Source organism: Astatotilapia calliptera, chromosome 13 (genome assembly GCF_900246225.1).
Source record: "Astatotilapia calliptera chromosome 13, fAstCal1.2, whole genome shotgun sequence".
Taxonomy (NCBI): domain Eukaryota; kingdom Metazoa; phylum Chordata; class Actinopteri; order Cichliformes; family Cichlidae; genus Astatotilapia; species Astatotilapia calliptera.
In genome coordinates this window covers 22,794,893-22,821,540 of record NC_039314.1, presented here as the reverse complement: position 1 = coordinate 22,821,540, position 26,648 = coordinate 22,794,893, and the positions used below count along the sequence as shown (strand labels likewise).

The 26,648-nt window shown below is 38.9% G+C and overlaps 1 protein-coding gene across 4 annotated transcripts in view; it reads right to left on the bottom strand.

Moving 5' to 3' along the window:
* slc8a1b (solute carrier family 8 member 1b) overlaps nucleotides 1-26,648 on the bottom strand; it is a 146,392-nt gene that overhangs the window by 47,886 nt on the left and 71,858 nt on the right. The gene's annotated exons all lie outside the window — the stretch shown is intronic.

The following is a 26,648-nucleotide window of genomic DNA, read 5'->3' as shown; positions in this document are numbered from 1 at the left end:
AAGAGCAGTACTCGACTTTCCCACAGATACACGTCCAGTTATCAGGTTACATAATATTTTCACATGGACGTATCTGAAGGCTGTTCTTTTGCTTTTAAAACTATGGAAAGTTTGCATATTTCCTCTGGATGTCATACTAATCTTTATTATTATGTTATTGGAGCAGCTCACATCCGTCTGGAATGATCAAACTGATATACTCTTTACTCTACCAGCATGATCAAAGCTCAGTTAAATCTTTCAATCCACCATGATATCAGGCATCTTCAGTATAGAGAAAAACAATCTTGAATGTTACCGGCTAAATGAACTGTGGAGAGTTTATCAACTCTGCTAGTCAGTTTGGTGAGTGAGCAGTCGTGAGACATGATGATGAATTTGTCAAATGCAATCAGTCAACTTTTGGGATGCAATGTTGACAATGCACTTTTTATTTCCACAAGTATTCCCTTTAAACCTTGATGACTGTGGGAAACTTAAGCAAACTTAACAATTCAATTTCCATGAAAATGTGTTGTATCTGATGTTAAAGGCTGGGATATCCAGCCTACATAAAATTAAGAATGCTACATGCATATGCTATAGCAAACAAGCATTTGTGGTTCTAGCTCTATTTAAAGTGTAGAAATTCAGCACATTTTTTAATTAGACATATCTAAGGCACTAGAACAGAAAGATCTCTGCAGCATTATTCATCACCTTCAATTAATGCTTTCAACAAGATGAGGTCAAGATTAGCTGTGCCTTGCAATTTAACACAAGAGAAACTGGCTAGAATTTAGTACAGTGCGAACAACAAACATGCTGACACGCCACGACTAAAATAGCACGAGCAAAATAACCATCTTTCTCTCTCAAAGTCTCAAAGTTCTGCAACTGGCTGAGATTTAACACAAAAACCAGCACTGAGAGTTTTATTCCACTGTTGGTCTCCATCTAAATTACAAACAACACATTGACCATTCTTCCGGCAAATTTTAACAGTGTTTTGTCAAAGAACAAAGACAAGGCAGGGATTTCTTTCTTTGAAAATTAGATTTCCACCAATAAAGTATACCAGCAATTCTGGAGAGAGAGTGTGTATCTGTGTATTTATTGTGGGAGTTGGCCTTGATCGCATTTGGCATGGCAGCTAATATTCCAGGTCACAGTGCTACAGAGTGGGGTGCGGTGAATGTAGCATTTGTGTGCTGTGTGACTGAGTGCCTCTGGACATATGCTTATGAGTGTGTTTATCTTGTGTTTCCAGTCTGGAACAAAACCCATATTCTAATCCAAATCCACTACAGGCAATAACAAAGACAGCTCAAAATCTGCCCTATAGCATGAGAAATGGGAACATGAACACACGAGCTTATATAAGCGTTATCTCTCATCGCAGACCTGCAACCAATGTGGAATCGTCAGCAAACACCGTGTTAGCAGAATTTGAATCCCTCCCTCTCTCACCACTGAGCAGCCATGTGAAAAGTAAAAGGTGTATGACAGTGCATATAACAACTTTCAAATAGAAACATGTGTCAGTCTCTAACATCAGAACAAGAAATATTCAGAAAAGGGCTTAAGGAGTAATACCATACAACAGAATTAGTATTTTATAAAATTTTGCATTGCACTGTTATTCTATTTACAGTAGACTAAAGTAAATAATGATGCCTTTGAGAGAAAAAAAAATAATAGCAGTACTACACTGTATTTCTACAGTACAATACAGTATGTGTTCTTGCTGTACTGAAGAGTCATGTCATTGTACTTGGAAAGGCAAGAAATTGAATTCAGGTAACGCTGGAGAATTTATGCAGTTAGATTACACAGTAATAACACAGTAATTAAGTGTAAGTTAGCGGAGGAATTTGTTACTTTGTAATAAAGACTTGTGATTGAGGTGTAAGTGAAAGTATTCATTTTGCATAATGATTATTATATGATTATATCATTATCCATCCATTTCATTCTACTTATCCAATTCAGGGTGATAGAGGAGCTGAAGCCCATCCCAGGTGTTACTGGACATGAGACAGGGTACATACTGGTCGCCATCTATTGCATGGTTGACACACAGAGACTGACAACCATTGATACTTGCACATTCACACCTAACACCAGTTTAGACTCTCCAGTTAACCTAACATGAATGCTGCTGGAGTTAGGTAGCCTGGAGTAGCCAGAGAGATCCCACACAAAACACAGGGAAACGATGCAAACTCCACATAAAAAGGACCCAAAGACTAAATTAAACAGGTTCATATTTACTTCTTAAATTTAGTTGATCAGAAATATATAGCAGGATAAAATGATAATGACCTGGTAATTACAAATGTCCCACACTTATCTAGCTTATAGTTTTTAGGATTGACATCCTTAGCATCCACAGCACACCTCTTTTGTGACTGAATACACACAGCAGCTCTGATAATAATTTAATTATACACAGGAAGGCCAGGGGTTAATCATTGTATTACATATACAAACGCAGTGAAAGTCATTTCATTAAACTATTGAGAACACCAACACACACACATGCAAATGTCAGAGGTTAACTTATTACACTAGAGGGATTAGTCCATTTATCACTGTCCTATAACTGCAGATGGAGAGCAGTCTCCACCCTCTGGGATGGAGAAGATCTCATCCACAGGCTGCCAGCTAACATTCGCACAACAGCTGGAACAGCTGCCTCAAGGTGGAACCATTGAACAAGACACTGCCACTCCCAAATGATAGAGTGGAGACAGGTTATGTTTACTTTCCCCTTGTGAATAAATTCTGTTTCTACTTCCTATGAATTTACAATTACACCATCTGGACTGACACTATTGTCAGGTTTTCCTCAAGAGTAACCAACTTTGAGAGCCAATAACAGTTTTTGTAATTTTAATTCCTTTTGAAAGCAATTAACAATTTTGTGTGACCCATATTTTAAGCATGTTTTTTTTCCTTTTTTTAATATTGGCAGATTTGCACAGGATTGAGAGCACAGAACTCTGAAATTAACACAAATCACAGAGGGACCCAGAACAACAGCGGTCTCATGTGAATAGGGATCTGGGCTCCATTTTCCCCTAAAAAACAAAAGCATCAGGCACAGGCCAAATGTTTTGTATTATTACCCTCATCTGTCAGTGCCTTTGTAAAACATTCTATTAGTGACAGCTCGCGTGAATTTATATATGAATATATGAATATATACTTAAGACTGAAATGAAAGGTTTTGGATTCAGGCTTTTCTTCTGCAAACTTTGAGAATGACGACTTTTCTGTTGAAACTGGCAAACAGATGACCAGCTTACTGGAAAAATAAACACACACTCACGCACACACACACACACACACACACACACACACACACACACACACACACACACACACACACACACACACACACACACACACACACACACACAATGTATGTCTTTACATACTCATGACAAACAAGCATATCCAGACAGTGCATCAGCGCAGATATAATTGATTAATAATGCAGTGGATTTATCATCAGCACCTTCATCTCCTATCCAATCATCCTGGCTATACGGCACGCTGTTTGGTTGCCATGGTGACAACATGTTTGGGTAACCAACAGGGGTGGAGAAGATTGTTTCCAGACCAATAATGTGTGTGTGTGTGTGTGTGTGTGTGTGTGCATGCATGTGTGCGCGTTTGTGTGTCTTTGAGTTTGTCATGACAAGTGAGTGCATTTTAGACAAAGGCCAAATACTTAACATACACTCAACATTTTGTCATTCCCAGGCGGTTTAAAAAAAAACCTTCAGTTTTGTCAGTGGGGCTGGTAATAATGGACACCGGGAGCTGGAAGTTTGAAAAAGTAGAGAAGCCCTCATAAGGACACAGAGGGCAGAATGTGTAACAGCGGCTAAAGTCACGACCAGGCTACCAAGCTACTAAGTGACCCATTTAGCGTTTTGCACTCTGTTTTCCTTTGCTGTCTGGTCAAGTTTAGATACCAAATCTTACTTGGTTAGGTTTGGGAACATGGTTTGGTTTAAGGTATGCCCGTTCAAAATCGACCCTGCATTTTGAAAGATTGTAGCTAAAGGGTGCATTCAATATATATGACAAGTACCAACCTTGTGTGAATCTCTGAGACACCAGCAGGTTTTACAAAACTGTAGTATTTGACACCCTGAGGATGAGGACTGGCTCCCACACTACACTGATTTGTGTGCACATGTGTGAGAGGGACTTTGATAGCCTACACTGTTTGTAGTAACTAGTGCCTCTTTGCCTCTTCCTTTATAATATAATATAAAATAAAGCTGATGTGAACAAAGGTGTGTGATAGTCGCATATCAAATATACAGTTTATGGTTTTCATATAAACATGTGCAAACTCATTGAAGTTGTGCACTCTATAGTCTTTTAGCTTCACCTAACCAAACACTAACATTAGCCAACTGTCAAAAAGAAGACTCCACTCCCCTTTCCAAAAGTCATATTAGTCCCCACAGGTATACAGCACACACTCACTCAGACAGAGGTGGTATCACACTTGCATGGCAGCATTCACAAATGTATCACACTAGCACACTTTCACGCCCATGCATGAGCACACTAAATTTCAGCTGCAGGAATACAAAAATTCACACACACATGCAGATAAGCTCAGGCACGCACATTACTCCAGGGAATACAATGTGTGTACATCTGTGTATTTCCACAGAGACGTCCTCCATCTGACTTTGCTAAAGCGTATGATAAACTAAGGGAACATCTGAGCAGCTGTGATCTCTACTCCACTGCTTCTCCAACACTCCACCACTCCTCCTTTTTCCCCTTTATTGCTTCCACGTTTCACCTCATAGCCTTTCATACATAGGATTTCTGTCCATGCTGGTATAACATCAGAACTCATCATGAAATAGCCAAACAGATAAAACAACAAATTAAACAGACAAAGAATTGCTCAAAAACAACTGACCTGAGTCACATAAACTACAAACACATACCTTTGGCACTGGGTGACCTCAATGTACCAAAATAGAATTCTCCCCCTCACTTTTCCTTTGTGGTGATCCAAGATACTCCTGTTTGGTTTCATTTTCCACAATGATTTTGTAGGTTCTAGTCTCTGGTGCTCATTGAGTTTGGACAGTTTGACAATAGTAGAGAAGACACTTAGTTACCATTTTGGAAACAGAACAAGGGAGACATCTCTCTTTTTTTGCCTTACAAATATGAGTAATTGCTCTAAGCTTTAACTTTTCACCATCTAATTGGATCACCATAATGAGGGTACAAATTAAATATGTCTTAAAGTCTATGCAGCTCAGTGGTCTTTTGATTTTCTATCCAGTTACAGATGTGTGTTTAGCCTAAAATATATTTATATTATAGGGCACGCATGTGACACTAGGATAGCATTTTCCCTAGCCTCACACATCAACATCCCCCATACATCCACACAGGAAGTCGTAGAGCACAACAGGCATTAGCGCGGGTCACTCCCTTCTCCTCAGCAACCTGCCTTAGCGACGTATTTGGATTGGAAAATTTGAGGAACCACCGCTTTATTTTAAGTTTGAGGGGGAAAGTTCTGCTGCTCCGTTGGTGTGTGTGTGTGTGTGTGTGTGTGTGTGTGTGTGTGTGTGTGTGTGTGTGTGTGTGAAATGGACAGCTGGAAAAAGGAGGGCAGAGGACAACCAAGTCCAAATAACATCACCATGATGGAACAAGCCCGCATGTTTGTCTCTGTTTGTGTCGAAAGTTGTGATTAAAACCCTAATCACTTCAAGTGCTTTTAAAGAAAATGACATAGCTGAGTGTTTACAGCCAACATGTGTTTGTTTGTGTCAGGTTTGCCTGCCTATCTTTTGCCCAAACTGTTTAAAAGTGAGTTTGGAAAAGTAGGAGTTGAGTGCGGTGTGTGCGTGTGCATGTGCTTGTGTGTAAAGAACTAGCTTTTGAGACTGTGAACTGGTTTGTTTGTGTGGAACAGATTGCTGGTGGGTGGACTTTGGTCACAGACTAAACAAAAGAGGCAAGTGTGTGTGTTTGTGTGTGTATATAAGTGTACGTGATATGTATCTGTGTGTCAGCTTGTATGAATGTGTGTGCATTTATTTTAGTTTGAGCTAATTTCACTTTTGCATTAAGAGTCATTATGTAACATACAGAGAACAAGTCTATATATTGATGTCTGCACTTGCATAAATTAGAATTTGGCAGTAATTTTATAAGGAAGAGTATTGGTGATGCCACTTTACAAAAGAAAGGAGGTCTGTGTTGGTGTGTACCGTCTGCATGCAGTGTTTTTATAAGACAAAGCTGATAATGGTGCTGGCCTCTGTGGGAAACTACAACAATAAGCTGACAGCGATCAGCCATGCCTTCTCTAATAAGACCCACTCTGCTCACTAATACGTGTAATCCAGAGTGCATAGAGGCTAATGGATACAAAAAAGGTTACACAAACACACCTGCGATAAGGTTGCAATTAGTTCCTTGTGGACTATAGGGTTTCCAGTTCATCTGACTGCCTATCTGCCCATCTGACTATATGACGTTTTTGTTTTAACGTTATTTATTACTGGCTAAGAAAAAGAGCCTCTCATTTAACGTGTTCACTGATGCTTTTGATTACACAGTTGTGCCATGTATATACTGTTAGCCTGCAGGTCACAGATGTAATTTGCACGTTTAGCCTGTTTCTCAGTGTGGTCTTCTGAAAATAAGTGGTTGTAATTCTAGATGAGAGTTGTGACATACAAAGAAAAAAAATCCTGGCTTGAGTATGACTGGCTGGTTGGTTATAGCCAATCCCTCAAATGCTTAGAGGAAGAGTTTATCAAAAAGATTATCATTCCTTTGAAAACTTTTACATCTTCCAGAGTCAGCTAGAACTGTGTAGGTGTGTGTGTGTGTGTGTGTTTGTATTTGCGTCAAACCCTCCTCCCCTTGTGTCATTTAAGCTACTTTCTATCATCACCGGGAGTTTCCCTATCTTCTCTCTATTTCTCTCCACACTCTGTTTGGCTATCTCACTCCCCCTTCATTCCTATCTGCAGTATATCTTGCTGGCCAAATAAGGAGCTGGGAAAATCCACGGGACTCCCTGATACACACACACACACACACACAGATTCTCAGAGGAAATGTTTTTAAAGAGCTTACATCTGATTAAAAAAAAACATGTACGTACTAGTGTGTTTATATGTGTGTATATTTATTTATCTTACTGGGATGGAAATCTGTTTGCGTTTTGCAATGTTGAAACGTGCTTTCCTTTACGTAATGTAAATCCTTACAGTTATGGGTAAAGACAGCTCTAGCGTAAGAATTTCCCAGAAATGAGAGCATTTAAAGATACTGCCCACTACACTGATGGAAATGAAATGGTGTCTGAGTGTGTGCGCATGTGTGTCACCTATATCCAACTATTTCTTTACTTTTCGATAGGTGTTTTTTTTTTTTGAGACCAGAGAGAGAGAGAGAGAGAGAGAGAGAGAGAGCGAATAAAAAGTGAGAAAATGGGAACGATATGGAGAAACTAACTAATGTTACCTTTAACTATTCCAGTCAGAATTAAGTAAGAGATTACTTTAAGATGCTGAGTTCAGCAAAGTACTAAACACACTCACATGCACATACACATACACACAAACTGCAAATTATAAATGCAATTAGACTGATAAAATAGTTAAAGTGAAGCATAGGAGAAGGATTGACAGATGGGTAGGCCACAGAACAGTAAAATGTAAATATAGGGCATACATCATGCTCAGTATCTAGGAACAAACCATACATAATGAGATAGAATACAGAGACAGCCACACAGCATGTGTATGTGTGTATGTGCGTGTGTGTGAGTGAGTTAGATGGAAGCAGAAAAAGAGCAGGAGAGGATATGAATGCTAATCAGCTGATGCGGCCAAACAGGCTGCGGTGCTCCATCGTTACCAGGGCTTTATGAGCTTTAAGCTGCATGCTGGGATCAGCACTGATGGAGAGTGACGCAGAGTCAAGTGGACTGAAGAGCCTCTGCAGCCACAAGCCACAGTTGCGGCAGTGAAAACATCTCCCTTCAACCAACTGTGCCTTGATGTAATTGTAGACTGCCTGCAGTACAAGGAGCATTTGTTTAGCCCATAGTTAGCAAGCTCGTGCTCTGAGCCTCAAATCTATCATAGGCTTTTTAAAAATGTTGTAACATTTATTTACACCTTTCATGTTCTAACTTCAAGTCTAATTTGTAACATAATTGTATTATTATGAACAACTTATAGCAACATGCACAGTATGTCAGTTTGAGCAGATGTATATTGCTAACTGAAATGCTACGCTAGCTTGAAAAAGCAATGCAAAAATGTAAAAAAGGGGAGGTCTAAAAGGTGTAAAATGCAATGATCCAGCCAAAGGCTAAGAAACATTCTTGCATCATATTCTAGCTGCAATGCATTATATCTGTGGAGGCTTTATTAAAGAAGGTTCAAGGGAACTGATATGGTGCATCGGTGTAATCTGAAGATGATGGAATAGGTAAACTATTTAGCGATTGAAAATCTTCATATTCATTTAAAACAGCAGGAAAACACAAGTTTATCTTTTTATTGCTCTCTCCCAATCTCCCAGAGTGACACAGCCTTGCAGAGTTTCAGTACATTCAAAGTTTAGTTTTTTTTATTTTTTATATATATATATATATTTTTTTTTTAAGTCAGATGTGAAAACCTTCACCTACACTGACACAACAGCACTTGTTGTGGGGGATCTCATTCCTTATCTATTTCCTCACACAACAAGACACAGGTGTCAAAACACTGGGCTGATGATTTCACTGGGGAAAACCATGAAGTGAATGTTTTCATCAAAAGACTGAATAGAGATCGTTTCATTTTCTTTGGTGTCATGTTTCACTTCGTGGTCCCTCTGCCTCTCCCTCTGTGTTTCTTTCTTACCTACAAGATCAACATATTTGAAAGTTTGCCGTGGATATTTTTTAATTAATGATTTTTTTAAAGGAGCATTTAAACCCAGGATTTAGATTAATTTAAGCTTAGCTAATAAGATCCAACCTCACATCCAGTTTCAGTAGAACAAGACTGAAGAGGTAAAAATAACAAATTGAAGGCTCCAAAACAGGTATGGTTAAGCCCACTTTCAATTTATCCTCTTTAGAATTTTTTACAATATTTAGAAAGTTCAAGGAAAATTATGTATTTCCATGTGGTTCAGACTGATTAAACTCAATACATCTGCTAGTTCTATAGCTATCTTATTCACTTGTTTTGATCACTTTATCTCCCTATACATACAAAACTCTAACCCTGATCCCGCGGTCTCCATTACCGCTATCACAGGCATTTCCCTTTTCAAAGACAGCTTCTACCTTTACATTATAAAAAAAAAACCTCTAAGGACAGAAAGCATCACCACAACACCCTCACAGCATAAAGATATGGACTTCTAATATTGATGTACATTGCTGCCACAAGGGAATCTAATCACAATCAGATCTTTATGGAAAAAGTGAAGCTATATATAAAAAAACAAATCAGACGTCACTTCACATTTATACATTGCATATGTAATATGCAATGAAGATGTCAGGTGTTACACATTCTCTGTCTTTAAATGCTCTCCCTTTAACATATTTATCACACAGGAGAATATAGTTTGTATAGCCAGGTGCTTTATATTCTCTGTGATTACATATTAATGGCTGTCCAACATGGTTTAAGGTTGTTAGTGATAAAAGGGTAAAGCTAATTCCATCTGTGGTGCATAGGTAGAGGATTACACCTCCTTTTCTCGCTCTCTTGCAATTATGCCTTTCATGATTCACTCTCTCTTGAGCTTGTGTATTCAAACAGCAACATTTTACTCTTCAGTATTCATGTGACTCTTATTTCCTTCCATTTCACCACTGTGCCTGTTTGACACACGTGGCTATGGTACATATGTTTACCACAGAATTACTGATTTTCTTTCTGTTTCCATTCACGTTATCCTCAGATACACAATCGATCAGTCAGTGAGCTAGGGGATGTATTTAATGTGTGTATGGAAGGAAGTTCAGACAAATATTCTGCAGACTAGAAGAGAGCAGTGACAACCCTGGGATACAAATAACACATTTCTGCAATACACACTATGTCAAAAGAATCAGACTCATTTTATGAAGTGGTGTACAGGCAGTATAAGCCTATATATTTACTGATCTGTGATGCATATTTATCTAAAAGTGAATTTGAGCTGTTCAAAGTTAAACTGATCTCTCTTATGCTGCTTGACAACATTTTGCTGTCCTCATTCTGCACTGCACTGAGACCTGAAACAGTGATTTAAAAGAAGAAACAATCTGTTTGACCCTGTAAGCTTTGACAAGATGAATGACATTGGCATGTATAGAGACTGCAGGATCCACTACTTCATATTAGAGAAACTATAAACATAACCTAGTCTAGCAAACGTTCCCAAACAGCAACCTCCAGGCCTGAAAAATGAAGCCAATATGAATATGCCAAAAGAGAGTGAATCCCCATGGGAAAATGCTCAACTTGAGAACAGAAATAAACATGCCTGGAAAAATTTGTAAAAAGTTTTGGGTCTCTAGAGCTAATCTCCCACTTCAGTCCAGCTTTATAAAACCGATTTAAATTACATATTAAAGTTTTAAGTTAGCGAGCGTGCTGCTAGCTATCTGCTAGTCTATACTTTACTAATAGCCTACTAATTTAAGTCACTGAAATCTACTTCTTGACCCTGTAATTGGAGTTGGTGCCTTTTAGAGAGTTTTTTCTCTATGGAGTTTTCTGAAAAATGATATGGCTTTTAGAATGATTAAATTACTATTAGAGTAGAAGCCTGCTCACAAGTTCTGTTCACTGAAATACTAATGATTTATTTGTAGACTTAGATATCTGTGTGTGTGTGTGTGACGATGCAGCCATACAGTCTATGAATGCATCATCCTTAAGCCTGCTAAATAAAGCTGATAATTCCACCTTCTCATTCAAATATGGTCACTTCTGGTTCAAAATGCAACTCTGCAAACAGGTATGGTGTCTATGCCTATCTTTTATCTACAGTCTGTGGAATTAGCTCCATCCATTATGCTTTTAACAAAGTTTATTACTACCAAAATATTTCTTTCTTCAACTGATCCTATTTTTCATGTGCCCACCACAATTTAACTTGTTGTCCTTGAATTTAATTCAATAATAAGGTTTTCCCAGTATATAATTCCTGGGCCTTAATAGAGAATTTTAAACTCTTAATTAGAAATTAAGTGTTGATTGAAAGATGATTACATGAAACAAGCCTCCTTGATTTAATGATCTTTTATTACTACCCTGTAGAGATTTTGGACGTGATGGCAATGTTATAAAAACAATTATTTCGATAGCGATGTCACTGATTAGCATTTCCTGTCTGAAGCAGCTATTTTGTAAAACATTGTACATGCTTGGGTCTAATTTGCTACCAGGAAACAGCATGCACTGGTTGCTGATGTTGAGGCTGACCGCACAAAAGACAGCAGGGGTAAAGCAAATGGCAGCGCTATTCACAGGGCTGGAAACCACACAGTATGCTTCACTGTCTTTCTGTTAACGGCTTGCTCTGTGCCATTTTCCTTTACAAACTTCTGAGGGAGAAAAAAAACTATTTTCTCAGACATTTCCCCTCGTTTCTCAGATCTGCAAAACCTCTTCGTTCCTTCTTTTCCTCACCTACCTCTTCTTGTTGTCTTATTAAGTTTAGCAGTGGCACACTATTCAAGTTGGCAATAACTGCCTCTTTTTCTGCCACTTACACGCAGACTCCAAATCTCTTTCATTTCCACTCCAATTTTCAAATGAATTTTACTGGCATGAAGTGAAGAGGCCCATTCACCTCCCCTCTTCACCACCTCTCTGTTTCTGAGTCCACTTCAGAAAGCTTTATTGGCATGATTCAATGACAATAACTCTTTCACCCTTCCTGCTTCCCCCTCCCTTTTCCCAATTTCTTTGTTTCCCTCTGTCGATTGAAGCTGCTTTTTTGGCACGCCTCAAGATAACACTTGCAAAGACAGACCCAAGTGTATAAACTTAAAAAAAAAAAAGATGCTATGCTGATTTGAATGTCATTTATTTTACTGCTTTCTTGTTTTTGTGTCATATCTTTGCTTCCTATACTTGTTACTGTGATGCTTTTATTTTGCTTTCGTCTTCTTTTTTGCTTTGTCTCTCCTGGCACTTTAAATTATTGTTACAGGAGTGAATCTATCTAGATTTAAAACCCGCTGTTTAATTAAAAAACAACAATTAGTAGGAGCCAATTTTCAGTTCCAATTTACACAGTGTGATAATATAGGTTGAATTATGTAAACAGGCATGGCATAGCTTATAAAGCAGTTGCCCAGCTCTACTCTGAACTTTTCTTAAATAACTAAAAATTGCATTGAGATGCCCAGGGGCATGACATGATATTCACTGAGAGAGAAAGAGAGAGAAGAATTTTGATATAAAAAATGTCAATTTTTTATTATGTGGACATTAATTTCCGAACCAGTTAAAAAAAGATAGTTTGATGAGTCTAGGCTTGGCCCCCACATTTAAATATTTTCTGGCATGGAAATAGTTGGTAGAAATATCCAACAACTCCTTATAAGGTTGTGTGTACATGTTTGAATGTATACAACTGTCAGCATGGAACCTGGAGTTTCAGGTCACAGAGAAGACAGTCAGGGAAAATTTACAGTCAGATCTCGCCTCTCCTCTCTCCTCCGCTCCTTCTGTTTCTGTTCTTTCCCTTTTTAACCAAACATGGTTGACTTGTGTTGATGGGAAATGGTCAAGTTAACTTAATTTAACGGCAAAAAAAGTATGGCTTTGATTCTTTTTTTAAAAAAAGAGAAGAAATAATTTAAATGCACTGGTTTAAATTTCTCCTCCACTTTTAATATAATTACATACCGTAATTGTCGGGCTATAAGCCGCTACTTTTTGCACAAGCTTTGAACCCTGCGGCTTTTAGTCAGGTGCGGCTTTTCTATGGATTGTCCATGATTTTTGTGATATCGTAAGACGATTTGTTTTGTTTGTTCTGCTGTTGTACGGCACTACGTTGCCTGGCGGAAGGATCGGGGTTCAAGAGTGGTATGTTGGTCACATGTCCATCCGCCAGGCAACATAGTGCCGTACAAGTAGCGCGAAAAACAAACTTCAAAGTAGCGCTACGCGTTCAGCGGGAGTCGTGGATGACCAGCGGCGATAAACTTGCGAAAAGCAAGTTATGCTCAACACCACCAGTAGATTCTGACAGCGTGGAAAAGTGTGAAAACATCCACGATCACCAACGGATTTCGAAGGGCTGGACTGCTGCATGATGAAGAGGAGGACACCGCCACGGCCCTTCAGAGGGTGTTCGACTCTGACACTGACAACGAGGATTTCTTTGGTTTTGAAAGTGACAACGAAGGAAAGAAGCTGAGAGTGGATGACGAAGCCATCCTGAGCTTGTTCGTTTCCGACACTGGAGAAGAGGACTTTGGTGGTTTTAGTGCGCAGGAAGATGGTGGTGAATGACTGACTTTTCTTCTTGTTAAAGCCGTGTCACTGCACCTGAGCCTAAAAGGTAGTCCGAATCTATTTTTCTGGTGTGCTGTAGGTTACTGTTATGTACTACATGTGCAAATATGTACCCATAACTTGTTTTTCAAAATATTAATAAAAGGGGTGTGTCTCCAAACAGCCATCTCTTTCCTGACAATTCGCTTTGTGCATATTCTCTTACATATGATAAGTCAACATTGAAACACCTGCGGCTTTTGGTCAGGTGCGGCTAATGTATGTACAAAACAGGGTTTTCCCCTGATTTTAGCTTGTGCGGCTAATATTCAGGTGCGCTTTGTAGTCCGGGAAATACGGTATGCAAAACAGGACAAACTGCATGTAAAAAATTGATGTTACAAATGTGTAAATAGCAAAGTGTGCCTACACAGAAATGCTGTTGGTGATCATTCATCACAAAATGTGCCACAAACTAATAAGCTTAATTTACGAATGTGGTTTTACAACTTTGTTCTTCAACCAGAGGCGACCCCTGGTTGAGGTCCACTTGTATAAAATTCTGAATCAATAAACACTTTCCTAATGAAATTATGGTCTCAGATGTTTTAGGTCTAATGAAATACAATGTAAATTTGTAATCTATACCTGTCAATGTCAAAAGAAGCATAAGGCAGGGTCAGAAAACTCACAGCGATTCCATTTTAAAGACAAACCATCTCCTACTGAAGGAGAAGTAAACAAAAAAATGTTTTTCCATGTTATATTTTGGCCTTTAAGGTAGGTCTACCTTTCTTCTTGTCATCACCTCACTCTTGTTTGAGCTGCAGGAGTCTAATCTTAGTCTGTAACAGATAGTGTGGAGGTCAGTAATTTGTTAAGAGTCTGATAGAAATGTTGTGTGAATGTTTTTGGCTCTTTGATGCAGTCAGATGAGGTCAAATGTATCTCTTCCGCCGTGGAAGCTTAGCTGACCGACCGCAGTTGTCATGCACACACACACACACACACACACACACACACACGCACACACACACACACACACACACCAACAAAACACAAAACCAAAGCAGACACACACTCGACCTTGAGCTAGTCTTCACAAGTGTATCTGGGAAACTGCATGTGCATTTTGCTTTCATTCACACAGACACAGACTTGAGCACTGTGGCAATCTGATACAGCAGACATGTGAGGCACTTGGCAACAGGCAGGCGTAAATATGTGCACACACGCACACTGCTTCATCTTCAGGACATAAACAGATAGCTGACCCATATACAATCTTTGAGAACACACACACACACACACACACACACACACACACACACACACACACACACACACACACACACCCATATACACAACTTATGATAATATAGTCGTACCGACCGAAGATAAAACAGAAATGACAAAAAGGATGAGATTGACAAGGATGTAAGTATGTCAGTCTCCCCTGCATTACAACGGCATCATAAGGCAAATCAAGTGAGCTATAAACCGATGAGTGTCATCTGCTGATATGACTGATATAACATATTTTGAAAGACAACATTAAAGTGAAAAAGAAACTGAGTGAAAAATTGATAGGAGCCTGTTAAACAGACAAGATAAGATGGTAACACTGTGACTGACGTGAACAGAACTTAGCATGCTAAGATGGCTCCTCAAGGTCCGCTGGGCCACAGGAGTTTAATTTTGGAGAGGTAATTTGCGCACAAACAATTAATATTTGTGTCTGTTCAGTGTGCACTCTCCAGGAACAGTACACAGTTTTCTAGGACACAAGAAACAGAGTAAAGACTTTTCAGTCCAAGAAAGTAAACTTAAAAAACTATGATGAAAAGTTTCCCGTTACATTAAAATCCACGCATGAGGAAGAGTGGGTGTTAAACTTAATTGGGAATTCATAATAAGTCACTTTATAAGCCCTACATGACTGAATCAATATGCTGGACTATGATTAACATGCTGCCAAAGCTGGCATGCAAAATACCACGAGCCTTATCTATTGCTCATCTGGAGGACAGATTTAGAGCATGAGGGAGATGAAGAAGATGAGAGGAGACGTTTAGTAATTTATTGGTAATCACCTACCTCTGCTATCTAGGATGTGCACACAATAGAAATCTTGATGTGAAAAGGGACAACTCCTGGCTGATCAACATCTGTCTATCGTACATCTTTTGCTTTCATAGCTTGTCTGATTAAGATTAAGTATAACATTAAGTTTCAAACCAGGTCACAAACTTCAGATACCGCCCTCAGCCTGCACAGCATTTAAGAAATCAGTCTGTCAGCCACACAAATCACCAGCTTCGCTTTTTAGCTTAAAATATGCCGAGCAAAATCTGATTCATGTTCCTGCTCTTCCCGGTTCTTGGTGCACATAGATCATCTATTTCCTCCACACTGTAAAAACACAGGTGATATCGGAGGGAAGAACAGGAACTGCTGGTCTGATTTCTATAGATGGCACTGAGAAGAGAATAATTGTGTTAGCTAATTACTTATTGTAAATATTGTCTTGATCAGTTTACCGGTAGTGGAGACTTGATTCATATTAAATCAAATCAGACGAAAGGTCAATTATGAAACTGGACCCATATATCAGCTTGGAATTCTCAGTGATAATTGCAGGATGAACTTAATGTTTGGCTCTCTGGGACTAAGAGAAAGAATGGAATTGAAGACAATCATATTTGCACACACAATCCAGATTACAATCGCCTCTAAACAAAATAAACCCCTCATCTAATTTTTCTATTTTGCCTCCTACTAAATGAGAAGGGTGCTGAAAGAGGGATGGCGCTGTCATTATCTTGAGATAGATGGATATTTAAGATTAAAGCCTCTAGCATCAGTTTTCTTTTTTCCCCATTTTGTCTTGCTATTGAGATGGTTTCATCTTCCTTTGTCACGAATAAACCTAAATGGTGAAAATATTTTTATTTGCTTTCCAACACAGTTTTAACAAAATTCAGTAATTGCAGGCACATTTAATATTTTATCAGCATCCTGGAGTCCAACAAGGAAAAAATTAAAGCCTATGCAAAACACCACAAAGAAAGCTATCGCCATAGCAACATATATACACCCTAAAAGCAAGTTATTTGGGTTAAATTGTTAGAACAAACAAGCATTCTTTACCAAATCGAAATGTTTTGCATTCTGTTCACCATTGTCTGTCCTTTGGCTTAAACCTGTTACACAAACAGGAAGAGCTTGCCTCACTCAATCCCCACACACACACACACACACACACACACACACACACACACACACACACACACACACACACACACACACACACACACATGCAGATGACCCCACTCAGCTCCCAATGTTGTTTCCCTTGAGACTCAACTGTAGCCCTGCCGGAAACATGACATAGACTATAGATAGTGTGCTACAGATGGCTTACAAAATGACTAAATAACAACAATAAATTAATAGAATGGAATAGAATAGAATAGGTAAACAAAACATAGAAACTAAAAGGGGGTTTAAAAGGAACTTTATTGCCACTATAAGCTTTGCTCCAATAATATTAGGCGTTTACGCCAATTAAAAAAAATAATTTGTACCATTTTCCTTCATGCATGCTTTTGTTGTCATAAATTCCAAGACTCTCAAACATGACATTTAAAATTAGAATAATTTATTCAGCACGTTCTTTACAAAAGCACAAAGTCATCCATGCGCACAAAGGAAATTTGAACTTTCATGGACTAATTATTGCTTAGCAAACAACTCATTTTAATGTTGCTATAATAACATTTTAAACAAATGTTTAAAAGTCATTGCACTGGTACTCCAAAGGCAAGAAACTGTGTCACTGTAATTACCGTATTTCCCGGACTACAAAGCGCACCTAAATATTAGCCGCACAAGCTAAAATCAGGGGAAAATCCTGTTTTGTACATACATTAGCCGCACCTGACCAAAAGCCGCAGGTGTTTCAATGTTGACTTATCATATGTAAGAGAATATGCACAAAGGGAATTGTCAGGAAAGAGATGGGTACATATTTGCACATGTAGTACATAACAGTAGCCTACAGCACACCAGAAAAATAGATTCGGACTACCTTTTAGGCTCAGGTGCAGTGACACAGCTTTAACAAGAAGAAAAGTCAGTCATTCACCACCATCTTTCTCTTCTTCCTGCGCACTAAAACCACCAAAGTCCTCTTCTCCAGTGTCGGATACAAACAGGCTCATGATGGCTTCGTCATCCACTCTTCTTCTCTCCTTCGTTGTCACTTTCAAAACCAAAGAAATCCTCATTGTCAGTGTCAGAGTCGAACACCCTCAGAAGGGCCGTGGCGGTGTCCTCCTCTCCATCATGCAGCAGTCCAGCCCTTCAAAATCCGTTGGTGATCGTGGATGTTTTCACACTTTTCCACGCGGTCAGAATCCACCGGTGGAGTTGGGCATAACTTGCTTTTTGGGCATAACTTGCAAGTTTATCGCCGCTCATCATCCACGCCTCCCGCTGAATGCGTAGCGCTACTTTGAAGTTTGTTTTTCGCGCTACTTCGTACGGCACTACGTTGCCTGGCGGACGGACATGTGACTAACATACCACTCTTGAACCCCGATCCTTCCGCCAGGCAACGTAGTGCCGTACAACAGCGGAACACACAAAACATATCGTCTTACGATATGACAAAAATCACGGACAATCCATAGAAAAGCCGCACCTGACTAAAAGCCGCAGGGTTCAAAGCTTGTGCAAAAAGTAGCGGCTTATAGCCCGACATTTACGGTATATAACAAAACATGTGGAATGAAAAGATTCATGCTGAATATCTTAGGTGGTTCAGTCACTAGTTCAGGTGGCATCTTTGTTCAGTGGTCAATACATATACTGCATATACTGACCTAAACAATTAACACCCCTCCAGAGAGTGATTTTGGGTTCAAAATTCACAAAGGTCAAAGGTTAAATATTGACTGACTGTTACTATTGCACTTTTTCACAGTTATAACTAACCAGACAAGGACTGGTGTTTCCAACAATTGCACATATGTGTGTTAGCAAGTATATAGGCTTTTAAGTGTGCATGATTTGTATACATGAGATCTAACTCTAGTGCATTTGACTGTTTCCTATTCTTAGATCACTCTGTTAAGACTGGTTGCTCAGCATAAAACCATGAACAAAGATGGCCAATAAAAATAAAAGTGAATTCCAACTTGAAGCTTGGGCTTTATTCTCATCACTAAAGGTCAGTCCTGACAACCAGTTTATTCCTCTGCACCTGCCTCAGCTAATAGATTAAGCTCTTGTATCGATCGGGGAAAGTTCTATTGATTAGAGTGGCTGAGCTTTCCTAAGCAGGCAGAGCATTTTGATAAATGATCCGAAAATAAAATAAAATCATCGTTATTGACTTTCATCAGTCCCAGCTCCAAAAACTTATTTGTAAAGGTCACACGGAATCTGATGTAAATCCACCAAAGTAACTTGCAAATAAATATATCAACTTCAGTTTCAGCTTTTCATTTTTCACCATAGCCATACTGTTAGCTTGATATTCTGAAGTCAATCCGCACCCTAAAATTACATTAAATTCAATGAAAAGGTGAGAGTATTCGACTGCCATTCTGATGCTGAAATTATTTGCTCATGGACACATCAGTGGGATGCTGCAAGACACAGGTCATGTCATTGCAATACATTTTTCAAAATGCACTTATGCAACTGTGATTCAGTCGTACAGGACCAATCTGAGGATAAACGGATGATAAAAACTATATGATGGGATTAATCTGACCCCATTTTAGGCCAGTGTAGGTTCTCAGTCATCCAGGTCATGGTAATCAGAGGATCTTGAAAAGTTGTTTCACTTCTCATCTCAGAAGATTCTTCAATTCTAAGAACAAATGGTGGAGAGCCCAAAATTCATTGAATTCACGTTTTTTTTCTTTTCTTCAGATTTCCCCTCATTGGGAGTCTAAATAGGAAACTAAAACATGTTTAGGTAATGAACCAAGCCCAGCTTAATTGCTTCGTATTCTGTCTACATTTTTAATTACTTTTTATATATGCTTATTTTTTCATTTTGTATGTTTTCCTAATTATATTGTCATAACATTACTGTTTGTAATGTTTACAAAACAGTTTGACTTGCTTTTTTTCTTTAAATGAAATAAAACTTTGTACAACTTCCACAATAGTTGCCTAAGTTTCTTACTGACTTTTGCGTTGGATTCCCGGGAAGTGTTCCCACCAAAACAAGCACAAAACTTTGCATGCAAGACTAACTAACATCATCGTTATGCCACAGTGACGGGCGCATGTTGACAAAGCAATCCTTCCTTTCCTGATGTTACCGGACACATGTCAATCACACCGGCCTGGCAGAGGGGTCACACTCACCCACACACAGTGCCAGTCATCGGGGCCTGCTGTCTCGGACCATTACTTGCTACTAAAGGTATGAGTGACATCCACTGCAAACTGTACTCACTGTCATACAAATGTGCAAAATACACTGGAGATGGCACATGCACCTTTACATATTTCAAAAATATTTATTGTCAGAATTTTAAAATGTGACTTACATATACTGTAAGGTATTCAGTGGTGCTTTGTAATATGAAACCCGACTGAAAGAAGTGCTTCAAATCAGTCAGATTTTAGAAATCTATTTATTAAATGTATACCTCTCACAACTAAGGGAAATATTGGGGAATTAAGTTGGAACATTGACAGTGTGGCACACAGCAGGAAACACTGCAGCCATATTCTCTCTATTAGATTGGGTTTGGGGAAAGTACTGACTGAGCAGAGCAAGCAGGAGGCAGGACACAGGTTGTCCACACACTCACTGAATTCACAGGAGTATTTGCTGTGCCATTCACACATCTGTGCACATTGGTGCATTAAATGGGCCTTGTACTAAGAGGCTGACAGGTTGAAGGCCCTTTTAATGTCTGATTTAAGTGCATTGGACATTTGCGTTCTCACACAGCTGCATAGGGTAATGTCTTTGAGTTCAGGGCTCAAGTGCATATGCCTTAAGTGTCTTAAGTCGCCACATATCCTGAGATTTGCCTTTAATGTTTTATTTACATGGAATTATGGTATTTTGTCTATTTGTATTTGTTAAGCTTGAAGATTGCACAAATTAAAATATAATAATTTGTAATAGTGCTGGAAGAAGAGACTAAGAAAAAAGAGATTGAGTCGCTGTGATTATGTGTAGGATGTATGTACACAGTGATTATGTAATGCGCATGTGCGTGTGCGTATTATTGTGTAAGACAGACAGAAGCACAGTGATAGAAATACAGAGTTGTTGACCTTGCCTGGAAGGTAACCAGCTCGTGACTTGGCAACTTTTCTAACAACAACACATACATATGTACACACACACACACACACACACCACCCACTGCTGTTTTTGCTTATTGCTTGTTTTGCCTAGAAGCATCCATGCTGATTCAGATCATGTCACACTAAGACAGATAAACCTGAAAGTACTGTACACACCTTTTCTTTTTGTTTGTGAGCATGTATCTTTTCAAAAAGCTACATGGTCTCTATATGCAGCTGGAAACACTGTACGTTGAAGAGAGGACAGCTACTCTTTATGTATGTGTATCAAATACCCCCAAAAGAAGGCTTATGTGGACTATATTTCTGAATTTGTGGGGTTTATGTTGTGTGTGTACGTGAGGGTGCCCGTGCAACCAACTGATAAATTGTTTCCTCTTTGGTCTTTTACATTAGCGACTTCATAATTATCACCCCATCTGCTCCTGGATTCAACTGTTCTTCTTTTCCACCAATGACTGTAGAAAACACTTTCTGTCCCATTTCACTTCGCAAAATAAAAAAGATTTCTAAACACAGCCAGGAGGATTGCTCAGTGACCAGCAAATTAATACTAGCATTGATCCACATGTAAGAAACGCTCCCCATGATACTCTAAAGTTATCTGCCTCAGGTCTCATCAAAGACTATCGTCTTTAGTCTAAAGGTAACTTGCTGACCTATGAGTAGGTAAAACGTTTTTAGTAAGAAATATAATGTGAAAAGTGTGTTTAGGCAGCATCAAAACCAAAGACAATCACTTGATTCCAGAGTTTTACTGAGTACTATGGCTGTTATCCATGTTTCCACAACAAGAAACTTTGATGAAACAATGTGACTAACTGGTCATCATAGTAAATCATTTAGCAGTTCAATAGCCAGAAATTTCCTTCAGGATTGAATACGCAACGAAAAAAGTAAAACACCAGCAATGGAGGATTTACACAATATATTGTTCAGTGTTAAAAATGTCAGAATGTCACTTTCATGCAATGCTGTTTATGAGAAATCTGAACATTACGTTTTTGACAGAGTGGGTCTTTGACCCAGGTTTTTTAGTTTGCTTAGTCTTTTGTTCATTTCCTGCAGGTTATTGAGATGCTAATGTTCAGTTTTGTGTTTCTAGTTCTTAGTTCTTGTTTAATTTTGTTCTGTTTCCCGTTCAGTCTGTCTTAGTCTCTCCTTGCTATGTCCTCCCCTGCGTCTCCGGTGCATAGTCTATCATGTGTGTTTATGAATGTCAAGTTTAGTGTCACTCTCTTTGTCTCTCGCGCCTTGGCTCTCTCTATTGTCTCTAGCTATTGGCTCCCCATGTTAAGTTGTTTGTCTTAGTCTTCTGTCTCATTGTGTGTTTCTCGTACTTCCTGTTTTATTCTGATAGTCACGTGTGTGCATCATGTTCAGTTTTGCTCCCCCTGTCTCATCAGTTAGATTATGTCCAGCTGTGTTTCCCAGGTGTTTCTTCTCTGCCCTTATTCCCTGTGTCTAGTTATCATCTGCATTTCCTTCTGTTCCTTATTGCAATCTCCTTCAATGCTGTGTGTTCTGCCTGCCTAGGGTCTTCCCAGTTTTCTTGCTATCTGCGAATCGGCAATAAAACTGCCTTTAAGTTCAGCTTTGCTTGTGAGTCTTGCATTTTTGGGTCCTATCCTGCCTGCTTCACACAGCACATATGACACTGGGGGGGAAAAAAAGAGCCAGGACACAGAGAAGCAGTCTGCTTTCATATAGTGTGTAGGTTGAAATGAACAGGTGGATTCCCAGCAGGGAGAAAGAGCAGCATCCATCTCCATTCTCAGACCAGTTAGACACTGCGAGGGGTTTCGAAATTAACAATGTAACGACGCTACTAATTGGCTGGAAAATTACATTTGGAAAAAACTGTCCACCCTGCAGTGCACTGTGGTCAGTAGGTGCACAGTCATAAAGCCAGCCTTTATGAACATGAGCATATAGATGAAGCTGTTTATAGTATGGGTAACCTTTGCGCCTGTGAAATTACAGATACATTCAGGCACATCCACAACCACGTATTCAGGTGATGCTTTTATATACTTAAAGATTTAAACAGAAACCAGCAAAAACCGACTGTTGCAACTTGTTCTAATGGACTGGAGTCATTGTATACAGTGAAAACTTACACTAACATGAATGTGCATACACATAGTATTGACATTCTGTTCATCCAGCAAGGCATCAATGTCAGCACACCTCTTAGAATAGAACTGCTGAGGTTTCAGAGAAGAAATCTGAGATGTTTTGGAGCGGAGTCATGAACCTGTGTTAATAAATGTACACAGATGAAACAGGAGGCAAGAAGACATGCATAAAGGAATTGTGTTATTGATTGACAGATAAATATTATGGAATAAGGTGGACCGACAGTAGAACATTCAAGAAACGCTTCATTCTTTGCACAAGACTTTATATTATTGGGACTGCCACACCCTGTACCACAGCTGTTCCCCCAGTGTGGCAGATGGTGGATTGCTTAGATATTAATTTGCAACATTCAATGAAAGCATCTATATGAACCTCCATTCATTCACTTCCGCTTATCCTTTCCAGGGTCGCGGAGGGGTGCTGGAGCCTATCCCAGCTGTCATAGGGCGAGAGGCGGGGTACACCCTGGACAGGTCGCCAGTCTGTCGCAGGGCTAACACACAGAGACACAGACAACCATTCGCACTCACATTCACGCACAGATTCACACCTATGGGCAATTTAGATTGATCAATTAACCTGTCCCCACTAACTATTGTGATTCTTTTCATAAAATCTAAATTTTTCTATGATTTTATATATTCTTCCCTTTATTGTCTTTTTAAATTAAAACTTAAAGCTTAAAGGTCTGTGTTTTCTTGCACTGCATTCTTGTCCTCGAACCAGAATGGCCAAATGTGAATGTATATTTATACTCATACTGAGGCAGCAGAACACAATTCTACCTTAAATATGGCTATCCATCAAGAGAATTTAAAGTGCTGTATGAACTCAAGGACTGCACATTAGTGGCCACCTCAGACCAGCTCCCGTCTAAAACACTGTATTCTCTGTTGACAATTGATTGCAGATTATGTGACCCTGGTTGCTGAGGCTTTATTGGTGAAGGATCAATGACCTCCTAGCTGGACTTAGTGGATCATACAAGACCTTTGGGATTTACACACAAACACACACATGCACATCCACACACAAGGCTTTGTGTTTCTAAGTGCCTATTAGATTTCTCCAGGCTCTCAAAGTGACTGTCATTCAGAGCCATGATGGCTGCCTGCCTCTCCGTAGGGACCTGCGCAATTACAGGCTATTACAGGTTGGCACATAGATACACGCTGCTGCTGCAAGTAAATTTGGGAAAGTAGGGGACAATTTCGAAAATTAGATTTGCAAATGAGGAACTGCCTTTTGTTTAGATTTCTTCAGGCAGTATGCTACTGATATTATTTGTTCAATTTCCTCTGAGCAGATTCAATCATCATCTTAGAAAGGCTATACCCTTAAGATTCCATGAGTCTTCTAAAACAACAAGGGCTGTTCTTTGTATTAAAATTACTTTCATGTAAAGTGTAAAAAAATGACCCCCCCAGTAGATGAAAATGCAAATATTGTTTCAAATATACATTAATATCTCTTAAGGCTTAATACAGTTCAGTTTCAAACCTGTGAGGTTTTAATGGTGAGTTCTAAATAAAGTAGAGGAGTTACACAAACAGTGAGGTCTAAATTTTTTTACCATGAACCCAGCTGGGTGTGACCTTTGATAAACAGAAGCCAGTATTTACACCACTGCAAGACTGATAGCCTCTGCTTTCTCTGACATTTACAGAGTTGGGCTTGAGGTTGCCTCAGGCAAGGGAGATGTAAAGATAGATCAAAAGAAAAAAGAATTTTTTCTTTAAAGAAAATCTTATTTTTTCTTTTTTAAATCCTGATTTAACACAGTAAGACATAGTAAGCCTGCATTATGTATATTACCTGCCATTGATGTAATCTGTTAATATGTGTATTAAGTAATCACAGTGCTGGAATCATGAAAACCAAACAGGATGAACAACCTATTACAATCAGTCAGCCTTCATCAGCTCAGGTATGCCACATTCACTTCAAGATAGGAAGTCTAGTTTTAAAATAACCTATAACTGAAGCACAAAGCAAAGACAAACTTCTGATAAACTGACATCCTGTCAAATGTTGCACCTATTTTGTTTTAACAGTTATCACTCAGGCTTGGAAAATAGCCTTAGATACTATACTTAGATACTGAAGCAAAAAATCATCCAGAACAAATTTGTAGCTAAATGTGTGTTTTTGAATAACAGTGATGCTGTAATCAGCTGAGCCTGGTGGACGATGCCACTGTTCACTGTCGATACCTGGGCAGAAAATCGCTTCGTCATGTTTGCTTCCAAAAGAAAAAGAGAAGATTTAGTTTCTCCAAACATTTTATAAAAAAAATGAAGAGAAGGTACGAAAAGGGTCTTTACTTAACAATATAAAGCACCTTGAGTTGACTGTTGTTATGATTCATAATAATAAAATATAATTAAATTGAATAAAATATGTATTTACCTCCTCAGAGCAGTAACTGGTGTTCATATAATGGCATGTACTATACTTTTATCTTTTTTGGGGGGCCTGCAAAAAAAAATAAAAATAAAAAATGAAATAAAAAGTATATTTCCAGCAGACTACTGAAAATCTATATTTTAAGGCGTAAGAATGTGCTGTTGAAAGTCCAAGGCTTAAAAGTCTTAAGGAGTCTGGTTTCAGGGGACAGATGGTCAAGGCAACGCAAAGTCTGTGATCTGATCCGACATATGAGATGAGGTGAGAGAAAGACAGAACAAAAGCAGATAGTTTACTAAGCATAATACGAACAGGGGGCCAAGAAAAAGAATTAATTTCAGACATACAAAGAGAGAAAAAACACAGATCAAGTGTCTGTTGAGATTTAGAGGTCAAAAACGTCTCATGTATAATTTTTAAAAATCAAGTCACAGCTTTTATTTAGATATTAGCTGGACCTAATGGGTATTAGAGTTTTAAAACCCAATGTTTGGGCTATTTTTCTTATCCCAAGGTTTTACCATTGCAGCTTGCTTTAGTGTAAAAGCATATAAACAAACTGCTCCAAATAAATCAAAATTTTTTCCCCTTAATTTGCCAGTTGGACAGCAGCATAGCAGTTATTAGTGCTCCATATTACTAGGACCTGTTGGAGGATGCTTCACACAGAAGCTGCTGGGTGTAATCGCCATTAAAACTCCCCCACAACCACAGAAAATGCCACCAAGAGTCATGTATCAAGAATACAATAACAAAATTATTAAACAATACTTCTGGCTGTTTCTGGCAGTGGAGATGATTTAGCTCTCAAATTTAGGGCTCCGCTGTGGGTTTTTCAACTATATTAGCGTGCTTGTTGGGGTTTATTGTTTTCTGATATCAGCTATCCTTGAAAATATTAAACCATCATATCTGCCTAGTGTTGTTGTGATTATGCCAGCAGGGGCTCTGCCAGTGAGTGCCTTTACAGTAAATATTTGTACAGTCCTGTGTTCATGCCTGATTCTATACACATTAGAATCCTGCTGCATCAGTTTTTGTTTTTTAGTTTCTTTTAATATCATTCAGCATTTTTTGGTTGCAAGAATCCGAAAGTGTTAACCCCAATCTGTCGCAGCAGATCCAGCACAGGTTTTCCATGGAGAGCAGCTTCTGAGGCAACATCAGTAAAGCATGCTGCTGCTGCAGAGCTTCAACAAGCTTACTTTAGTACACAAGCTGTTTGATTTCTTTATCAGTGTG